Here is a 22,324-nt window from a genome sequence, read left to right as displayed (position 1 = left end):
CTGGACGCACAGGCTCAGCGGCCATGGCTCACGGGCCCAGCCGCTCCACGGCACGTGGGATCTTCCCGGACCGGGACACGAACCTGTGTCCCCTGCATCGGCAGGCAGACTCTCAACCACTGCGCCACCAGGGAAGCCCCTGTTCATTTCTTAAATTGAATTATATTTTTATTGTTGAGTTGTAAGAGTTCTTTCTATATGCTGGACTCTGGACTCCTTTCAGATGTATGATTTGCAACCGTTTTCTCCCTTTCCCTGTGTTGACTTTTCACTTTCTTGATGATGTATTTTGATACACAAAAGTTTTTAATTTTGATGAAGCCCACACATTGCTTGTATAAATAATTGCCTTATACAAGTCAAGCCCAACACAACACAACACACAAAAAAAGATCTGCATAAAATGCACAGTAAAAGAACTTGTCTACTTTATAGTAGCCAGAGCTATTTTCCCACTGCTCTTTTCCATGAGAAAACAGGATGGGCCGGACTATTTATTAATATCACCCAACTGCTTACATTCCTGCAGTAAATCATGAAGCACCACTCACTATATTAGTATTTTCTAGGAACTGAAAAGTGAAAGGTGAGTGACATGCATTCACAATTAGTCTAACTGCTACTGAAATATGGGCTCTGCTGATGGGGATGTGTTTTTTCTACACAGATTCTCAGTAGTTGATGGAACTTTAATCCCTAAACCCCACAAATACCATGTTGGACATGCTCAGTGATTTGAAGGGTCTTTTCTAGGACTTTGGTGTTTTTCCCTGGAGTCCACTGTGTCTTTGGAATGTTCTAGACATTTAGAAAAGATGTTGTGCTTCCATCTTGTGCACTGCTATTTGAATATGCGCTGAGGACTCGTCCCTGACTACAGCTCTCTTATGAAGTACACTCTCATTTTCACAGCTTTGTGACCTTTCATTTGTTATTTATGAGCTTTTGCAAATCTAATACCTCTCTGACAGATTTAATTTGTGCTCTAAATTACCTTTGCATGAGTTAACTCAACTGCTGGTTTTATTCCAATAGATTACTTGCTACACTCTGAAACAGAAAGAAAAAAAAATAGTTCAAGATCTATTAGACTTCCTCCACTTGGGAGAAAGTTGAAAAGAGTTGCATTCTGATTTTTACTCCATGGTACTACATAGTATAAAGGAGGATTTCTAACTCTAGTCAGATTTCTAACTCTATACTAGATAGTATAAAGGAGGATTTCTAACTCTAGTCAGAGAGGCAAAGTGATAGAACCATAACACAGGTCAAGTTTTACAAATCTACATTGTAATGGCTATTTCATATAGAATCCATAAAACAGAGATTACTCCCAACTCCTTAAACTGGTCACTGGAAGGCAGTGAAGCACTTCTGGAAGTTACATTGACTAAGGTACCAAGTACTAAATGAAAATGCCTCGATAGTAAGCCAATATATAAGCAATTGTGAAGTAGAGAACTAATCCCAATCTAAATGTCTTTCAGCGCTACTCACATTAAAATTGGAAATGCCTTAATACAAGAACAAAATGGAATCCTAAAGCCTGAAAGCTCATAACAAATCTTATTTAATTTTCAATATATATAGATTACACTTTGTGCCTTAATGTCTTGAAAAAGTTAATCCAGCTCCCAAAAGTATAAACTAAAAGCATGATGTCACAAAACTAAGTCTACTGAAATATATCATTTTGACCACAGTACCCTACCCTTCTCACAGTTTGGGGATTGCTCATAACATGTGGTTTTAAAACACGTCTGCAAATTCATTGACGTGTCACCATTAAGAGGTGGGGTCTACATCTTCTTCCCTTGATTCAGTTGACCAGCTTGTGGTGAAAATGACACTGTGTGACTTTCAAAGCTGGGTCATAGAAAGTGATTCAGTTTACACCCAGAGCTCTGGAACACTCATGCGGAAGACAGGTTAGCAGTCTGAGTGCTCTGAATGCCATGCTGTGAGGAAGCTCAAGTAGTCCAACAGAGCTATTGACAGTTCAGGAGGAGAGACAGCTGCCCTGCTGGCTGCCAGCTGCTCCAGCCCCCTGCCCTCCCCTCTATCCCAGCTCCAGCCACTGTCTGGTTGCCACTGCATGGAGACTCCAAGTAAGAACTCCCTAGTCAAGCCCTTCCCATATTCCTGACCCACAGAAACCATGAGATAAATGAAATAACGGTTACTGCTTTATGCCACGAGGTTTTGTGGTTTGCCTTATCTTGAACATAAGGATCTGGAGCAGGAGATTTAATTAGGAACTACACAGTTCTGCTCATGAAGATAATTCACTTTTCACATTGGTTGCAAGGTACAGAAATCCAAATCAAACAAGCTATAACCAAAACTGAGGGGAAGGGGGTAGGGGGAAGAATTTTACTGTTTCACTTGACTGTCCAGCTTAGACAGCTGGACTTCAACCCTGTTATCAGGCATTTCCATCCCTCAACTCTGCTTTATCCCATCTCTTGCCTTTGTTCTCATTCAGGTCTTCTCAAACTGTGGCCAACAGTAGCTTCAGAAGCATTCCCAGCGAGGCCCTTTCCAAACTGTTCCAGGGAAAGCCTTAAAAAGGAGGGAGGTCCATCCTTGGACCATAACTGGCCAGGGGAGTGTGGCATTCCAATTGGCCAGGGCTGGGCCACTAGCACGTCATTGAGACAAGCACACAGTGTCAACTTCATGGAAATCGCATGGTTTGAGAATATAGGAGACATTGGTTTCCCAAAGGAAAATCTAGGTGTTATCAGCTGAAGAAGAAAAACTGGATGATGGGCTAGCAGAATCACACAGATGTCCACTACAACAAACAACACAGACTTCTAAGTAACCTCATTAGCCTGGAAGTGAAAAATAAAGCTAACAGTAGTTCACGTGGACATTTCTGCAAATGCCAGAAGGTGGGGAGGTTACCTATTGACATGATTTGCTTCTGTAGAAGTGGAATATCACTCCATTACAATGCTCAAATCAAAATATAAGGTTTAAACAATGAAAATACAGGTCAAGTGGGCATATGGAATCAGTTTTGGCCTATACGTTCCCCTTCGTATGGGAATGGTTCTTCTATTGACATACGTCATGTGTTGCTATTGGGAAGCACCTTGTTCTCACATGGTCCATCCTACAGGCCACTGTCATTTGGGCCAGGGTTGGACATCTGATCCAGGCCAAGCCCATCAGAGTTCTTCCTGGTATTTTTCAAGCCAGAATTGGGAAAAGACAATCAGCCCTCTCTGAAACAGAAGCCCCCAAGAAGTAAAACTCAGAAACATGTGTATGTCCTGTTCCTCCCCATGTGGAAGGAGAAGATGAAAATGAAGCTTGCAGGCCAACAGAGACAGAGAGGAGAGATGCAGAGAAGAGCCCAAGCTACATGCAACCCTTGCCTTTTTAGCCAATTTTTAACTCTTCCCTTAGAAGCTTCAGTCTCCATCCAATAAATACCCCTTTTGTCCAAACTAGTTTGAAGTGGCTTTCTGTCCCTTGAAATCAGGAGCCCTGACCAATTCAAGAGTCTTCCAAAAGGGTCCAGACACCAGGTTATATTTTCCTTTGTAACAATTATGCACTTTACAATAATATATCTTTAAGGCCTATCAACTAAAAGGTTAGAGTTGGTTTTTAAAAATGTCAATAATAGAAAACCAAGCAGAGATTATCTCTTTTAGACTTCATAGACACTGATGTTTCATTTCCATAACCTACAGGGTGATAGATTTTTACATATTCCCAATTTAAATTGAGGATCTATTTGCATAAAAATCAGTGCTGTAAAAAAGTGTGTATTTCTTTTTCAGGAACCTCTTGGCAAGGGCTTGAGTTATAGGGGAAAGCTACCTTTCTATTTTGCCCCAATGTGATTTAAAGGTCAAATGCATCAAAAATGCTTCAATTCCTGAAGGATAAATGATGCTGGTTGAGTATGCCTAGCAGTATGTTCACATTTCTAAAAGATGTTGCATTAACTCTCTTCTGCTTGTTGACTGTATGCTTGTTTCTTTCCTCTATCAATTTGAAGGTTCTAGAGAACTGACGAGAAGGCATTTTGAAGTGCAAACAGCCATAAGGGGATAAAGTCAAAGAACTCTCCAGGCAGGAATGGGACACCGGTACATTTCAGCTACAGCCTGCCATTTTTTTTTTACTTGGGAGTAGTGGTTTGGAGAAATTTTTGCTTTTGTGTCTTTTATTAAATGTTTCTCTATGTTTAAAAACGTCGTGTTTTCAATTTATTGTTTTCTAGGAATTTCATCTTAGAAACCTTCCAAAAATGTGAAGTTCAAAATGTACTCAGAAACAATATGATAGTTATAAGTGGATTAAATTGCAAACACATTTGCTCTTGGGTTCAAAATAACCCAGTTCCAAATCCAACATTTGGATTCCTGGGCATATGCCTTCCACCTCTTGACCAAAAAAGAGTTATCTTGGTACTGTACAGAGGCAGTCTTCTCCGTATTTGCAGTGGTGCGTTCATGTTTCCCCTGCTAATTTAGAGTGTTTCCAAAACTTCAGTAATAATCGGTTATAAAGCTGACACTGCCTGCTGTGAATCCATGGGGAAGTTCTGCAGTGTTTGAACCAAGTTTTACTGGCAGGGACCATTGCATGGTGTTTGGGGTCACTTTGTTTCGGTTTTAGAGACCTGGTGTGAAGATTCTTTTTGAGACCTTGAGGCCTATTCTTCATATCACTCCTCCCAGTTACCTTTGGCCACTGCCACGCTCACCCACATTAAGTGATGTCTGCCTCTCCTGCCTCCTCTTTTCATGTTCTCTGAAAGCCAGATGTAAGCAAATGACCCCACATCTCTAACCTCTTCATGAACTATTCCTTCCATTGCTTTATGCATGGACTAAAGCCTGGCTCACAGAGAAAATACCACTTCCTCTTGGACTTCTGTGGTGGAGGGTGCTCATCCTTCCAAGCCCCATGGATCCTGGGGACAGGAGGTCACCAAAATGCCTCTCCCTCCCACTGCAGCCTACAAAACATTGCTCTTTCTCTTCAAACGATTTTCCTCCTCCTCTCAAAGGCTAAACCAACTGCCCTTGTGGCTGTTGTGAAGCGGTTGGAGAATATTAATACGGCCCACCATCAACCATTAACAATGACTCAGACTTATCTTGATTCTTACCCAAGATTCAGAAGAACCAACCCATCTTAAATCTTATTTACTGTCTTGCATGGAATAGGGTTTTTCCCAGGATTCCAAGAATCCTAATCAAGTTTTTGTCAAAATGGCCTTGAAGATTGTTTCCATTTAGCCATGAATAACTCAAGTTTAAGAAGACTGTGTAACTGCTAGTTTGATAGGTGTGGTGAGCCCCTTCAGGATTTCTTAGTGTAGGAAAGCCAGCCTGTGCTCTCTCTTCTTGTGGGAAAAATGAAAAAAGGAAAAACAAAAATCAAACAGCCAACATTGAAACAATGGCTTAAGTAAAAACCCTATGACTATATTTTTTTCAAATCACTGGGTTCTTTGTAGCTAACTATAGACGGTCCCCAGTTTACAATGGTTCAACTTAACGATTTTTCCACTTTACAATGGTGCAAAAGTGGTAAGCATTCAGTAGAAACTGTATTTCAATTTTGAATTTTGATCTTCTCCCAGGCTTCTGATTGACAGGGCTGGTGATACGCGGTACCATCCTCCCTCCTGATTCTAGGCAGCAGCCGTAGCTCCCATCAGCCATGCCGTCAAACAACCGATACACTTACAGCCATTCTGTATCCAAACAACCATACTGTTTTCCACTTTAAGTACAGTATTCCAAAAAACTGCATGAAATATTCAACACTTTATTACAAAATAAGCTTTGTGTTAGATGATTTTGCCCAACTGTAGGCTATTGCAAGTGTTCTGTTTAAGGTAGGCTGGGCTCGGCTATTATGTTCCGTAGGTTAGGTGTATTAAATGCATTTGTGACTTAGGATATTTCAACTTATGATAGGTTTTTCAGGACCTAACCCCATAGTAAGTCGAGGAAGACATGTACTAAATCTTAACCAATGTTTCTCATTTAATAAATAATATGTTTTTTGAAAGCAAATCTATCCATGCATTCATCCTCCAAGTTTCTGATCAACCAGTACCTTGAGCTACACACAGTATGTCTCTCTCCAGATTGCTCAAAGATCATCAATTTCATTTTTGTGAAAGGGTATTGGGGTCTGCTAAAACTCACAGTGTAAACTATAACTTGACTTTTCAAGAACACAACAAATTAGCACAGTCATTTTGAGGAAGGAAGGATTTCCTCAACCTGGGTTTAAAGGCACAGGAATGTATCAAATGACCCCCTAACTCTATGTCATTGAGGTAGGCATTCTTCCTTTGTCACACACCGTCTTCATTTATAAGTCTCCATAAATAATAGCTACTAAAGTAGTCTACTATTGTAGCAAAACAGACTCTAATAAGATTTTATATAGTATTCATTCAGGCAGAAAAAGATGTAGGAGTTATTAATAAAATAAAATTGTCCTTGATAATAGAAACTTTTTTTGTTTTTGTATCTAAATGAATTCCCTTCTTACTGAGTAGCTTCTTTTGGATAAGGAAATGGAGGTATCTAGACAGACCCTGCTCCCTGACTGCTGACACTGAATTCAGCCATGTGAGAGTAAGATTCCTCTCCCCTATTCCTTTTTAATGTCTTCCTATTTCTGTTCCTCAATTGTCCCCCTTGTTTTCTATTTCACTTGTTAACTCATTCATTCATTCATTATCCTCCATCTAGGTGGGTATAGGTAACATTTTCTGTTAGATTGGGTTGGCCAAAAAGTTCGTTTGGATTTTTCTATAAGACGTTACGGGAAAACCCAAATGAACTTTTTGGCCAACCCAATACTTGTTAATAGCTCCACCTTAACACACAAATTCTCCAACTCTATTAGTAAAATCATTAATGCAAATTCTTAAAAATCTCTTTAAAAAGAGAGATGATGCATCTTTGAGTCACTTAGTCAAGCGTGATCATGGTAAGATGTTGACCTTCTGTCCTTACAACCAAGGCCACTTGTCTGTAAGATGCCAAGTAGAGGAGCCAGCTAACACAATGACTGCGCCAACCCTACACAGGCCCTTTGGGGAGGAGATCACAAGACATTATCAGTGAAACCCAATCAGAGGTCCATATTCCTTCCTACCAACAAAGCAGCTTAACTGGAAAAAGGAAGAAATGGAGATAGGGATGACCCATTTCATTTTGTAAAGATACACTTAACCTCTAGGTTCATACGAACAATCATTCAAGTATACTAGTAATAGGACACAGGAAATAAGAGGGATTGGAGAAAACAAAAGATGTTAAAATTCCCAAGTGTCTTAGCCAGAGGTGAATTTATCATGTAGTGAAGGGTAAGCCTCAGGGGTCCCTGATTGCGTGGGCCTCTGCCAAGACCCTTTCCTAATGTCAGGATTCTAATTCATATATTCTTTTTCTTAAGGAGAGGTCCCCCCTAAAAACTCTGGATCAGTCACCCCTGGCCAGAGTAATACAAAAAGCAACTTTTACCACTCCTGATATTCTTGCTTTTTTTCCTGCGGGGAGTCAGGTTAATAAATAAAAATACGTGCTGTCTGTCATTCTACTCTCAGGGAAAGGACAAGAAGAAAAAGAGGTAAATCCAGCACATTCCCAAAGGCAGGCCTTCTCAAAATTGGGGAAGCGGTATTAGAGCTGGAGAAAGCAACCAAGCAAGTAACTCCGTCCCTCTTGGCCGGTCCTGCAGCACTGCGTGTGGGCAAACCTCCTAGAACCACTCCATGGGAAAAAGAATGCTAGGGCGCCTCTAAGGCGATGGGGCAATTAAAGTCAAGAGAATTAACACGTGCTTTTTAACTACTTTAAGAAGGGTCAGAGAAACAACATCTTATCACCCAAAAGCAGGGGCAGAGGCACTGGGACTGGAAAGGAGGCCACTCTAAGGGGAGCCACACGGCCACAGCCAGCAGTGGCACGCAGGGCTGACCGGGCACTGGGCAAGAGAGCAGAGAGGGTGTTAGTGCCAGCTCCAGAGCCAGGAAGACCCCAGACCCCTCTATCTCCCACCTAGGATTGTTTTGAGGACAAAGAGATAATGCCTGGATGACTGTGGAGCAGTTCCTAGGGGCACAGGTTCTGGAGCCAGCCCAGGTTAGAATTTTGACTCTGCTCCTGATAGCTGACTGACTGTGGGCAGGTTTCTTAAACTCCTCTCTGTACCTCAGTTTCCTCATCTGCAAAATGGGGGAAATCATACTGCCTATGTCATAGGGCTCTTAGGAGGACTAAAGGAGATAATACACATAAAGCACTTTGAATCATACCTAGCGCATGCCTGCCGGCTAATATAATTCTCCAAATCAGTGTCTAGTGGCCTAGCGAAGCATCCGGTTACTCATTTGGGTCTAGACGCTGGTTCGGAACTGTCTTCTCTCCAGTCTAGAAAGGAGATGTGAAAGGTCTTCAAAAAGGAGCCTGTGCAATGTCGTGTTCTATCAGGAGAAATCGAAAGCCCAAGTTGCTTGTCAGATTTTCTAGCTGATCCCAGACTAAGGTCAGCACCCTGCCATGACAATAAAAACAGAGGGCAGGTGAATTACATGAGGCAGGCAGGGGAAGGTCTAGGGCAGGATTTCTCAAATTTGAAAACTGCTTTCTCCTTTAAAGAGAAAACAGGCTCACAGACAGAACCTTTCCTACCCCCACTGTCAACTAATTAACCCGTATTATAATAATTATACTGCTACTCAGATATACACAGATAGAAAACTAGGGTTAAGTTCCTTTAAAGCCCATGTCATAGCTTTAAAGCTAAACAAAAATTGCCAAATATAAATAAAATCACATTCAAATTAAATACAATAATTAAATAAAAGGGAAAATGACATAACAGCATTTTTTGAACATTTACCACAGGGTTGCACATTATGGAATTGCCACTATTTGATCATTCTGCCCTACGAAGGTGGCAATTTCACATAGTTCCACCCAACACGTGTGAGGCACTAAGTGCTGTCTGTATTCCCCACAACACTATGAACTAGGCATTACTACTGCCCCATTTTCCAGATGAGAAAACCAGAGCACCAAGAAATAAGGACACACATTTTAAAATCTTCTTCAGAACTGGCAGGTGCCCGAGGACTCAGCTGCAGACGCCTAGAGACAAGCAGACACCTCTCTGGGAAGCCTTGACCTAGGAGGCACTTACACACCAGGGGTGGGGTGATGGAGGCAGAGCCAGGCCCAGAAAAGAGTGTGTTCGGGCAAACTTCAGTGAGAGCTAGAAGGACACCAAGTCGGGGACAGCAACTCCTGCTGGAAGGAAGGGGCCACCAAAGACCATCTTGACTTGGTGTCCTCTGGGCTTTGTTCTGGGTGGGGCAAAGGGCTTGACTGGTCCTCCCCGGAAGACAGACGCTGGCCCTCCTCTGGGATCAACAGTTAAGGTGAATACATGGAGACAGGAAGAGCAGGAGAAAGGATAAAAGGATAAAAGGAGATAAAAGGAGAGAGGGTAAAAGAGAGAGAAAGGGGTGGTCAAAAAAGTTTCCAAATTCGCTGCATTTTAGAATCACCCGGGATCCTTACAAACTACTGATGCTGGCTCCCACCCACTAGGATGTCACTTATGGGGTGTGACTTTGGTATCGAGATTTTAAAAACCCTCCAGGTGATTCTAATGTGCAGCAACGTTTGGGAAACTTTATCATGCTTCTGCAAGTTGCTGGTAGAAGGAAACAGTCTCCAAATATGTTCCCTTCATCCATGGGCACCCGCAAAGCATGCTGCAAAGTTCCCCGCAGCACTCAATTACGGATCTATGAAGCAGTCCAACGTAACCAGTGTAATTTATTCCGCTAGGTCCCCTCTGTCATTCCTTCCTGGCTGTTCAGAGTACTCAGGATCAGAGAAGTGGGCAGGCTGTGACTTGTAAAATGACCACAGCTTCCCACCTGGTTTCTTCACTGCTCTGACTCCAAACATGGCAGGCTTCTCTTGGGTTCTTTGGTAATCACTTCCCCAAAGTGGTTTTCATCCTCTTCATGAAGTGATTGTCCCATGTTGCCCTTGAAACGTTCCAGGGTGAAGTGCACGCCACCTTTCGGACTTAGCACACTTCGTTTTTACAACAAAACAGAAAATGCCTCGAGGCCTCTCCTGAGACAAACGTACTCTCACAACCATTCCTCTAAAGGCAGCCAGAAAGATGGGTGAGTGTTTGAGAAAGGAAACAAATATGCCAACATTTTCAGAGGTGGCATGGAGTGATGGAAAGAGAATGGCTTTTGCACACTGCAGACTTGAGCTCAAACCCTGGCTCTGCCGCAAAGAACCATGGGAACTTGAGCAAGAAAACTGCCCTGCGGTTCAGTCTCTCGTCTGCATTGACACACCCGCCTTCAACTCGTCGGAACCCGCACCCTGACATTTCCACTGTGAGTGACTATGCTTGTGAGGCAAAGACTTGACTTGACTTTGGAGGTGGCAAATTTTCCATCTTCTCTGATTTTCCTGTCACTCGTTCTGATGTGATTCATAGAAAGAAAGCAGGGCTGAGAATAAGGCAAAAAGTAACACAGCTGAGAATAAAGAGGAAGGGTAGTAATACATTCATCCTGATTTCACTCTGTAAAGTGAGGATAACATGCTTCCAATATCAAAACCATACCATCTATGCAGCTGCATTGTACCCTGCCAGGTCTTTCATATGGGTGGAGAAACAAAACCAAGCATATATTGATATATGATATCATATATAGGATACAGGATATTGCTTCTTATTCTACATAAGAATCCTTGCTTCTTATCCTACAAGAAGCAAAGCAACTCGATCAAAGATCTTAAAAGGCCCGGGATTTGATATGAGATGACAGGTTGCTCCAATTCCTGTTTTCATGATTATACGGATCTGAAGTTTCTAGCCAGGCTGTTTGTGCAAAGGAGTCTAATAAGTAGTGATGCTAAATGCTACAACGATTCTATGTGCACAAGCAAAATCGAGGGTCTAAGTCACACTGTCCAATACGACTTCCTGCAATGATGGAAATGTTCTACATTGGGGTTGCCCAGTTCGGGAGCCACTAGCCACATGTGCCTGTGGAGCAACTGAAATGTGTGACTGAGGAAGTGAAGTTCATTGTATTTAATTGTTATTTAAACTAAATAGCGACATGTGGACCGTGGCTACACTATTGGAAAGTGGAGTTCTAAATTAGTGATAAATAAATGAAAACCAGTCACTGAAGTTGTGATCTCTGAACCAATTAGGGCTAGGGTGAAGTAGAACAATGATTACGCAGCTAAGTACCAACACAACAGTGTTAATTACATCAAATCAGAAAATATGGCACAGGTGCTTCTACGGAGGCACTCTTGGCCTTATCATTGGTACAGGGGTCAAAGGGGATAAAAAGGAAATGACATAGACCTAAGGGTCATATTTTCAGGAGTGCCACAAGAAACCACTCTACCTCCTCCTGCATTTCATTTTTTAGATGCTGGCTGAAAATGTTAGCTTATTATGTGACAAGATGTCAATTACTTTATGGGGTATTTTTTTAATCCCAATTTTTACAGATGAGGAAACTTAGGAAGATAAGTCAATTGCTCCATAGTCACCTGGGTAGAAAGTATGGGAGTGGACATTGGCATGCATGCAGTCTGGCTTCATATGCCATGCTTCAAGGACCCATCAGTCATTTAGAAGTTAGAGCGAACAGAAGAATTGCCTTTGAGAGGAGGCTGGCTTGCTGCATGTATCCTGGACGTACTAAGACTGTGTCATTTTAGAAGAAACTGGTCATTGCAGCTTTAAGAAGGATAAAGGAAACCTGGGAACGCTGGGCACAGAATGAGGAGGGTAAAGAGACAGAAGTAAATGTGGAAACCAGGGGCTTCAGGAGACTCACTTTGCCATTTTCCCCAAGCCTTCTCTGAATCCACTGGTTTCTTTCTAAGTTACTAACATCAATGGCAAGAGTGTGGATGGAGATGTGAAACACGGCACAAGTCCTGAGAGAATTAGAGAAAGGAAATGTTTCTATTATACGTTGACATTTGGTCTCTAACTCAGTTTGCTTCATGTGCAAAATCTTATTCTTATGGATCAAAATGTAGCTAATTTTAAGAGGCTACGTCCCCTCTTTCAATCCTCCATTATTACCCATTTTAGAGGCTTCCAAATTTTTGTTTTCTAATTAATGTTGTGAGCAGCATCCTTGCCACTACATCACATGGTCTATTCCCCATTATTTTCTTAGAATAAACTCTTAGACATAGGGAATAAAGGAAATGAAAGGACCCTGGCTTGCACTGGGTGGGCCAGGAAGAATGCTGAGGGTTTCCCTTCCCTGGAATTATGTCACAAAGTGATGAGTTAAGCACTTCCCAGGAACCTTTGTTTTCCTCTGCCTGCATGGGGTGTTTCATAACCCCACGCTACTGCAGACTGTATTAACCTCACCAAAGAGGCAACTAATTCATTGTTTTGTTCAAAAAATATTTACTGAGGTCATTTCAGCTGTGGCCAAGCATGGGCCAAACCCTGTGCTAAGCATAGAGGTTCAGATTCGAAGGAGAGTCAGCCCTTATCTTCAAGAAAATCATAATTAAGTAGGAAAGACAGAAATGTAAAAATACAATGGTATATTATTTGAGGATAAGTAGATTTCATTAACACATTTATTCCCTAATAAAGGCAAACATCTTTCTTTTTCAGTTGTGTATCTTTATTTTAAGGTGAACATCTCGATTTCTCAAAGAAAACTGGCATATTTTAAACAAAAATAAAACAAAAAAATTTCAAAAAATACGTTAAACCATTACCTGGCTATTTGAAAGATTTTAATGAATGAGAAATCTTTTCATTATAAAATTGTAGAAAGTAAATGTGGATTTAGGAAATACGGATAGTGAGCATTTTTAAAATATTAATACATATTTAGTAAGTTTTTAAATAAAAATCACATCAAAATTGTACCTCATTCCCACACTCTCAGATTTCTTTTTTGGAACAGTGGCCAAAAACACAAATCAATTTGGGAGAAGAAAACAGAAAATATAATACAATTTTCTTAACTGAACATCTACTGTATCAAAGTTCCATTGCTTATGAAGTCCTAATGCTAGCGATGTAAATTTGTAAAGATACACAAATACAACACCAGCTCTTTCTAGGAAAATTTGGCCATAGTCTCTGGTTGCTGAAGGCCCATCTATATAATATAAACAACTGGCCCTTGCTTGGCCCTGTCCCTAACTCATGCACATCTGCACTAACCTGGTGTGAAGTGTGTTCTCACTATGCTGTAAGGTGTGGCGCACGCACGGGGCCCAGAATTATAGTGGACTTGGCAGTTGTTCCAAACACCTCTTCCCTTCTTCTCCCACAAGCCCACGATCACACTGCAAATCAGTTTCCTGGTACCATTCCAGTCACACAAAGCAGCTGTGTGAACTTCACTTTCCTAATGACCCTGGCCAATGCTTTAACACACACAAATTGAAACTGCTCCATGCCAGTGAGTATTGGGAGAATTTTAACAACCGGATTAAAAGGCCAATCAATTGGTAAACTCCCAGAGGAAGCCCTAATGCCAGGGAATAGATTAACTGGTAACTGATTTCAAGAACACATGGAAAGTACAAATCTCAAAGAGATGAGGTGGGAAAGGAGAATAAAATAAGCAGGACTAGAAGAATCTGAGCCATAGAAACTGATTTGGTAAGTCTGTAACAACACAGAAAGATGATATTCTTTCTTCTAACTCCTTTTTTTTTTTTTTTTTTGCTAACAAAGTTTCATTTTCCTTTACACATGATAAAATTGGAGCTGGTTTTGCTCTTCATCTGTTTTCTTGCATAATGTTGTGATAAGTAAGAAGGTAGAAAATGTATCCAGAAACTCACACATTTGACCTCCTCCTTCCCCTACCCCAGTCCCGCAGGGGCAAGAAAAGGCTGTGTGACAAGGATGTTAGGTTCAGGATTACTGAGTGCTGAGGGATATCTGGAGGACCCAGCTAAGCAGTATGAGATGACATTTTACATATAAGTTTTTAGCTTAAAAAAAGGAGAAAGTTGACAAAGTATTTTGGCTCCCAAGTATAATGGTGCCCACAACGAAATATGGAATACTTATTTCCTGTTAACTGGGAAAGAGAGCAGAGACACTGCCTGTGTGCCAGACCTCTCCTGGACACTGTATTCACACAGTATACTATTAGAAAAAAGTATACTGTTAGAGAAACAGACTCGGGGAGTCTAAGGTAGAACTAGAAAAGCTGTATTTAAAAAACCAAAGAAATCTAGGTATGGAAACTTTAGGATTAAGTCATGAAAAACATGGATAAACATCATCCCAAACAGCAGTCCACAAAAAAGAAAATTAGTGAATATATCTTTTTTAGAATGACTAATCTTATCAGAGTTAACAAAGGTGAATCAAAACAGTGATTCAAAGAAATATAAATTGGTCACTATAAAACTGGCAAAAACATCTGTTTGATAATACCCTATGTTAGTGAGTATGTGGGCAAAGAGACAATCTCATTTGAGAAGTAAATTAGTTACTCTTTTTTGGAAGGTAATTAAGCAGTATCTATCAATTTTTTAAATGTGCATACTCTTCAACCCCAAAATCCCATTTCCAACAATCCACCTAGCAGATATATGTCAAAAGTGTGCCAAGATATTACAGGTGAGGATGTTCACGATACCCTAAATATCTAGTAATAGGAGGTAGGTTTATAAATTAAAGTGCAACCTTACAAAGGAATATTGTGTAGCTTTTAAAAAGAGAGAGGATCCATATGATATATTATGAAGAAAAAAAAGCAAGATGCAGATGAGAATGTACACTAAGGTCCTTGTGATATTGTGATTTATAGTAAGAAATATATATTTGGTCTTCATCCCCCATTTCCACACAAAGCTCCTTAAACCCTTGGAATTTCCTAAGTGAAGCAGTGATAAAAAGTGTCTTTTGTTACAGTAATGAGGTAGGCTGTCACATCTAGGGATGGGGGCTGGTTGCCAAGAGAGCTAACCATGTGATTGGAGAGTTGGGACTCCCTCAACTTCTGGGGAAGGTAAAAGGGCTGAAGGTTGAATCACTTGCAATGGCCAGTGGATCAGTAAATCATGTTTAAGCAAGTAGTTTCTGGAAAAAATTAAAAGAGTGAGTTCACAGAGCTTCAGGTTTGGTGCTGGGAGAGTGGTGGGCCTGGAGGTGGCATGGAAGCTCCGTGCCCTTTCCCCATTCCCTGCCCTAAGCATATCTTCCATCTTGCTGTTCTTGAGTTATAAACTTATATAATAAACCGGTATTCTGGTAAGTAAGATGTTTCTTTGAATTCTGTGAGCCACTCAAGCAAATTAATCAAACCCAAAGAGGAAGTGGTTGGAGTCTCCAATCTATAGCCAGTCAGAAGCACAGGTAACAACCTTGACTTGAGATTGGCGTCTAAGGTGCTTGTTGGAGGGGGGACAGTCCTGTAGGGCTGAGCCCTTAACGTGTGGGATCTGACGCTATCTCCAGGTACACAGTGTCAGAATTGAGTTAAATCATAGGACACCCTGCTGGTGTCAGAGCACTGCTTGCTGGTGTGGGGAAACACCCACCCTCCGCAGACACATTATAACTGGTGACCAGAACTTTTAGTGCTTTTTGTGTTTCTTAAAAGGAAAGTGCATAAATACATGTACATGTGGGCCCTATAAACTTTATTTTCTAAAAAAGATAAACTTCATTTTCTAAAAAGATACCCAAGAGATTGTTAATGATTATCTTTGAGGAGACAGCCTTCACTGGAGGAGTGAGGGAAGTTTTCACTTTTGCCAACTAAAACTTCTCTCGTCGTCTGGTTCTACAAGAATGAAATCACTAACCACTGCAGTCACTGACTTTCAACAGACCCTGAAAGGAGTTCAGGGTGGAGATCAGGAATGAGGCGCTCTGTGCTCTGGGAAAAACTGGCAGAACAGGACTTCAATAAGTTAGATATTTTCAGAAGAAGATTTTATGAGCCCAATTTCTTGCATCTTCTCATATCTAAGAAAGTACGAAAATCATTAACTGAGACATCTGCTCGTCATGACTAGCAGCAACTTTCTGCCAAAATATGTGCTTGATTTCACATGTACCATCTTCACTGAAGTCATACATATACTGACCTCCCCCTCTACCTCTTCAGAGCTGCTCCTCAGAGCTGTCTGAGAGGCTGTCTCCCAGGCTATAGTCCTGATTTGGCCACAAATAAAACTTAACTCACAACTCTCACGTTGTGCATTGTTTTCAGCCAATTTCATTTTATATCTTTCTATACTGTTTACATTTTCTTACCATGTATAAGTAAGTATTCAAGCGCATGCACGGTGCTTTCTGCAAGATACGTTTAATTCCATGTTAGCTTCCCTTACTATCTAGTACATTTCTTAGTCAAATACCTCTACTGTCAATCACTGAGTGAGTCAATTTATTTCAAATTATATCCTCCCCACACTGCCAACCTACTTACTAGCAAAATGGATTTGGGAAGGCCTATCACAACAGACTCATAGTAAGATACTTAAATAAAAGAAGCAAGTAAAATTCATGGAAAGGAAAGGGAAATAAAAAGCCCAGACAAATGTACGGACTATGACTGAGCAACCAGCACAGCTCCAAGTTTCCCAAAGTAAAAGGCAAAAATGGAAACAGAGTGGGTGATATTATTCTCCTCGTCTGGGAAAAGATTTCCTGTCTATATATGGAAGGTGACTTTTTCACCTGGTGGTGAATTCTAAGAGACATGATGCAAGACACTTTGACAACATCTTGATTTTATGGCCTTCAGCTCTCAAATTTGACCCTGCATCAGAATCACCCAGACGGCTTTTCAAGCACAGATTGTTGGGCCCCAGCCTCAGAGTTTATGATTGAGTAGGTCTGGGGTGGGGCCTGAGACTCCACATTTATTTTTTTCTTTGCGGTACGCAGGCCTCTCACTGTTGTGGTCTCTCCCGCTGCGGAGCACAGGCTCTGGACGCACAGGCTCAGCGGCCATGGCTCACAGGCCCAGCTGCTCCACGGCATGTGGGATCCTCCCGGACTGGGGCACGAACCCATGTCCCCTGCATCGGCAGGCGGACTCTCAACCACTGCGCCACCAGGGAAGCCCTAGAGACTCCACATTTTTAACTGGTTCTAGGTGATGCTGATGCTGCTGTTTGGGGACCACAATTTGTAACACTGGGGTTTTAGGCCAGCCATTCATTCATTAATCTTTACTGGTCAATGACTTCATCGGTAGTTCTACTGACGACCTGGAGAGACTCTTTACGTAAGTATTTCAGGAAAACTTGAAATGTAACCCAGTGAAAGCATTTTTAAAGTTACTGAGGGGCTTCCCTGGTGGCGCAGTGATTGAGAATCTGCCTGCCAATGCAGGGGACACAGGTTCGAGCCCTGGTCCGGGAGGATCCCACATGCCGCGGAGCAACTGGGCCCGTGAGCCACAGTTCCTGAGCCTGCGCGTCTGGAGCCTGTGCCCTGCAACAAGAGAGGCCACGACAGTGAGGGGCCCGCGCACCGCGATGAAGAGTGGCCCCCACTTGCCACAACTAGAGAAAGGCCTCGCACAGAAACGAAGGCCCAACACAACCAAAAATAAATAAATAAATAAATAAAATTTAAAAAAAAAAAGCACCAAACAGAGAGAGACATTTATAAAAAAAAAAAAAAGCTACCAAGGCCCAAATATATGGTTTCTTATGACCTAATCAGAAAACAAAGATGAACTTGAGAATAGCCATAGATATAAATGTATTACACATGCCTTGGTCCTTCTTCATACAAATGTATTCCACATCACCTGACTCTGATACGGCTGATCAGACAGGGGCTGATAATGCAAATTCACGAAATACTGACTCACATTAACAAAAGCTTCATTTTGCCCACGCAGAAGCCTGGTCTCCTGCCAACATCCAAAAGTATATTATAATTCAATTCCAAAATCAAGAATCAATGACCTTTAGACAATCTGTGCTCTTTCTTTGTTTTCTCATTGACATGGAGAATGGAGGCTTAACTGTACTAGGAATTAACATAGGACCTTTCTCCTGGAGAGGTAAGAGTTCAAAATACTTTTCAGATAAACAACCTCATTTGTCTTCCAGCCTCCCTGGGGGGTGAGTTGCACCTTCCTCACGGCACTGGAATCCTGTCTGAGACCACTGTCTCAGACCCCTACTTCGTTCCTGGTTGTCAGAGCACTTGGTTCCACAGGAAATAACTGGTGTCTTTAATAACTGCACCCAGATACAGATCACACAAACACACAAATACCCACACATGCTGGCACCAACAACCAGTGTGTTTACCAAGATGAAAAGCATATACAAACATACTCAACAGATGCATTTATAAATGTACATGTTGTACTTCAAAAAGAGGAAAAAAAAGAATTTTTAAAAAGCTAAGAGGACTCTGAGATCCATGAATTTCAGTAAGTTTAACTTCTTGTCATAAGTTCTGTTCAAGAAACTTTAAGCACCTACTGTATGCCAAGCACTGTTTTAGGAGCTGGGAGTAAAAGTTGGACACAAAACCTACTCTGATGTATAATGAAGAGGCACTCATAGAAAAGTAGTTCCAGATGATATTGGGTAAGTTAGGTGTTATCTTAACTGAATAGCTAAAGGGCAACGTCAACACTCAAAGAATGGCCACCTCACCCCTCCTGGGGCTCCCAGGGGGCTGCCTGGAGAAGAAAGCACAGACAAAACCCCATGGATGAACAGGAAACAGCTGGAATAAGGACAGAGGGGATGGTGAAGGATCCTGGCTAGGCTGCTGGGTGCATATCCAAAATCCAATCACTCCTGTGTTACGAATAGAAATTCAATTTTGTTCAGGGTGGCGTCCAGCCTGATTCAAAATACACTTCCTAGAATTCCTTACAGCTAGGGTGACCATGTGACACATTCCTGCCTAATGAGATATGAGTGCAAGTCACAGTAGGGCTTCTAGGAAAGCCATTGGCTCACAATTGGCTTTTGCTTTTCCTTCTTTGCCCATCACTCTTCTTGCTGCCTAAAATACAGACAAGAAGCCCAGAAGTGGGGCCGTCATTCTAGGGGGCATGAGGAGTAGAAAAATAGAACAAGTCTGGTTGCTCGGAGCTGTCACCTCGGCCCTGGACTACCTACTTCCAGTCTCCTTGGTATTAAGAAAAGTAAATCCCAGTTGAGTTAAGGTCCTGGAGTGAAAATGCATCCAGGTGTATGGAAACAGAAACTCATCTCATACACGTAGACAGTGCTACTATGCATTACTATCTACTTATTTTACTATTTACTTATTTATATTCTGGGAAAAACTCCAAATCTTAGAGCAAACGCTAACATCCAAAAGCAAACTCTGAATCCTTCAGTTTTTTCAAAACATGAAATGAAGGCTGCCCTGACACTTTTTAAAAATTCTGTTACAATTAAGTGGCAAACACGATTAACAACTGTGTTACCAGAAAGTTTAAATGTGATGTTTAATCAAGAGCTAATAAAATAACAAGATTACAATGGCCAGTAACATTTGCAGTTTCCTCTAAAAAAGTTCACATGAATACATAATCCCAGGGTTTAAACAAGATTTGTTCCTCTCATCCTCCAGAAGGAGAACTATGAAGTCTCTCTCTCTCTCTCTCTCTCTCTCTCTCTCTCTCTCTCTCACTCTCTCTCTCTCTCTCTCTCTCTCTCTCACACACACACACACACACAGCCACCTTCTGCCATCCCCATTGTATCACAAAATAAAGGACAATCTTCCAAAATAGGAAAATTAGAGCCTAATAATAAAATGGCAAATCTTCCCAAGAAAAGGCAGTTGGCATAGCATAGTCATACTAATAACAAGAATATTCAGAGATAAAGGAGCAGATGGGGGAGAGGCAAAAACTGAAGAAGTAATAGAGGAAATTTTCCCTACTTTACAAATAGACTTCAGCTGGTAGGTTGAAAGAGCCTGTCCAGCTCCAAGTTAGGAATAATTATAAAAGCCATATCAATGCAAACTCTGGTACTTCCTAGAACAGAGAAAAGCTATTGCTTTTCCTTATTTTATAATAATTCTTCATATTCCCTTCTTAATTCTAGTTAGTTTTTTTCTTAATACAGTCTCCTGGGTTTTCTAAAAATAACTATCAGCTCAAAGAGGAAATTTTTTCTTTTCTTCTTCAATATTTACTCCTTTCTTTTCTTGTCTTGTATTTTCTAGAACCCCCAAAAGTCTCTTAAAAACTAGTAACAGCTTTCTTATTTCTGATTTCAAGATGAAAAATCATCTAGACAAAAACAAGTTACCTATAAAAGAAAAGAATTATACTGGCATCAGACTTCATCTGCACACTGTTGAGAAAAAAAGAATCACATTCCCAGAATTTTGTACCCATAGAAGATACGCAACTCTAATAGTAAAAGGAAATATTGAAGGTAATTTAATAACAACAATAATAGTATCATTGTTAATACTTATACAGCACTTGTACAGTTGTAAGCATTTCACTTATTGTCATAGTTTGTCTGCATAGGTGGCTGCCATTAATTCCTTCCCTCCCCCTCCGTTCAAGATACTCCTCCAACTCAACGTGGAGTCTAGTCTTCCATCTCGTAGAATCTGGTAGAAGTGTCATTGTACCAATTCTAAGGCAAGATATTATGAAGACTGTCACCTTTCTGCCTTCTGGAGCCCTAAGTTCCCACGTAAGGAACCCAGGCTTCTCTGATAGAGACAGAGGTTATAGGATGGAAACTGAGACATGAGTGAAAAAGCCATCTGGGACATCCAGCCTGGCTGAACCTTCAGACCATTCCAGCCCCTGCCGGTATCTTGAGTCCAACTACATGAAAGCCCCCAAATAAGAGCTGCCCAGCTAAGCCCAACCAACCCAGAGAAACATGAAAGATAATAACAAACTGTTGTTTACATTGTTGTTTTGGGGTAGTTCATTATACAGCAACAGATAATCAGAATGCTTATACCAACTCATTTCATCGCACAATATTCATATGCGGTAACTGTTATTAGTATCCCCATCTCACAGATAAGGAGAGGAGGACCAGAGAAATTAAATAACTTTCTCAAGGTTATCCAGCAAGCACGGAAATCCTTGAAGAAATGCAACAATTCAAAATAAATAAACCTCAGGGAACTATATTCAATATCCCGTAATAAACCATAATGGAAAAGAATATGAAAAAGTATATGTATATATATAACTGAATCACTTTGCTCTACACCAGAAACTAACACAACACTGTAAATCAACTCTACTCCAATAAATATAAACCACGTTCTTCATATGCAAAAAATATTGAGAAAGACTCTAATGCAACAACGAATGCATCAAAGAAGAGACCTCAAGATAGACGAAATGGGAAAGGAGAAAAAACAGTGGTGAAAAGTGCATCCTGCGAATACCTTGTGAAATCTAAGATACTATGGGTACCAAGACCGAGAGCATGTAGATTAAATGTTGAAGATTTCCAAAACAAGAGACAAACTACAAGGGTATAGTAATTGTCAAGAGTGAAAGAAAGTGTAGGAATTGGGAAGGAGCAGACTGGAGGCAGGAGGAAGAGAGAGAAGTCAATGCATTCTAAAGTTCTTGGTATGAATTTCTACAAGATATAAATTAACAAAACTGACGCACGTACAAAATCAAATAGACCAATTACCATTGGAGAGATTGGGAAAGTGGTTAAATTCCTACCATTAAAAAAGAGAGCAGAAACATAATTTTAGAGTGAGTTCCATATAACTCACAAAGAATAGAAATATTATTTAAATTATTCATGGCTATAGAAACATAAAGTTCCTAAATCCATTTTATAAAACTGGATTAGCCTTAAAACCAAAACTGATCAAAGTAGTACAATAAAACTACAGAGCAATTCCACCTATAAATATTTGCAAAAATTCTAAATAAAATATTAGCAAGTAAATGCAAAAGTAGATGAAGTGAATATTGCCAATGATCAAGTTTCCACACCAGCAAATCCACTGACATCATTCACGATAACAACAAATGCATGGAGGAAAAGTGAATGGGTTACATCAATAGGTTCTAAAAAACATTCAGTAAAATTCAATGGCCATTTTTAATAAATCTTCAAGTAAATATAAATCGAGAGAAACCTCTTGAATGTGAAAATATCTGTTTATCGAAAATCAGTTACAAACATCATTCCAAACAATCAAACGCCAGGAATAAGATAGGATACCTGCTATTATTGCAATTCAACAGTGAGCTGAGGAGAAGAAAATAGTGAATATAAATAGGGTATATGGGGAG

General features: G+C 40.7%; 1 protein-coding gene across 3 annotated transcripts in view; it reads right to left on the bottom strand.

Annotated features, from left to right (window-relative positions):
• LYPD6 (LY6/PLAUR domain containing 6) overlaps positions 1-22,324 on the bottom strand; it is a 109,812-nt gene that overhangs the window by 31,825 nt on the left and 55,663 nt on the right. The window lies entirely within an intron of this gene.

This window comes from Stenella coeruleoalba (assembly GCF_951394435.1).
Source record: "Stenella coeruleoalba genome assembly, chromosome: 6".
Taxonomy (NCBI): domain Eukaryota; kingdom Metazoa; phylum Chordata; class Mammalia; order Artiodactyla; family Delphinidae; genus Stenella; species Stenella coeruleoalba.
This window is presented reverse-complemented; position numbering and strand designations above follow the sequence as displayed.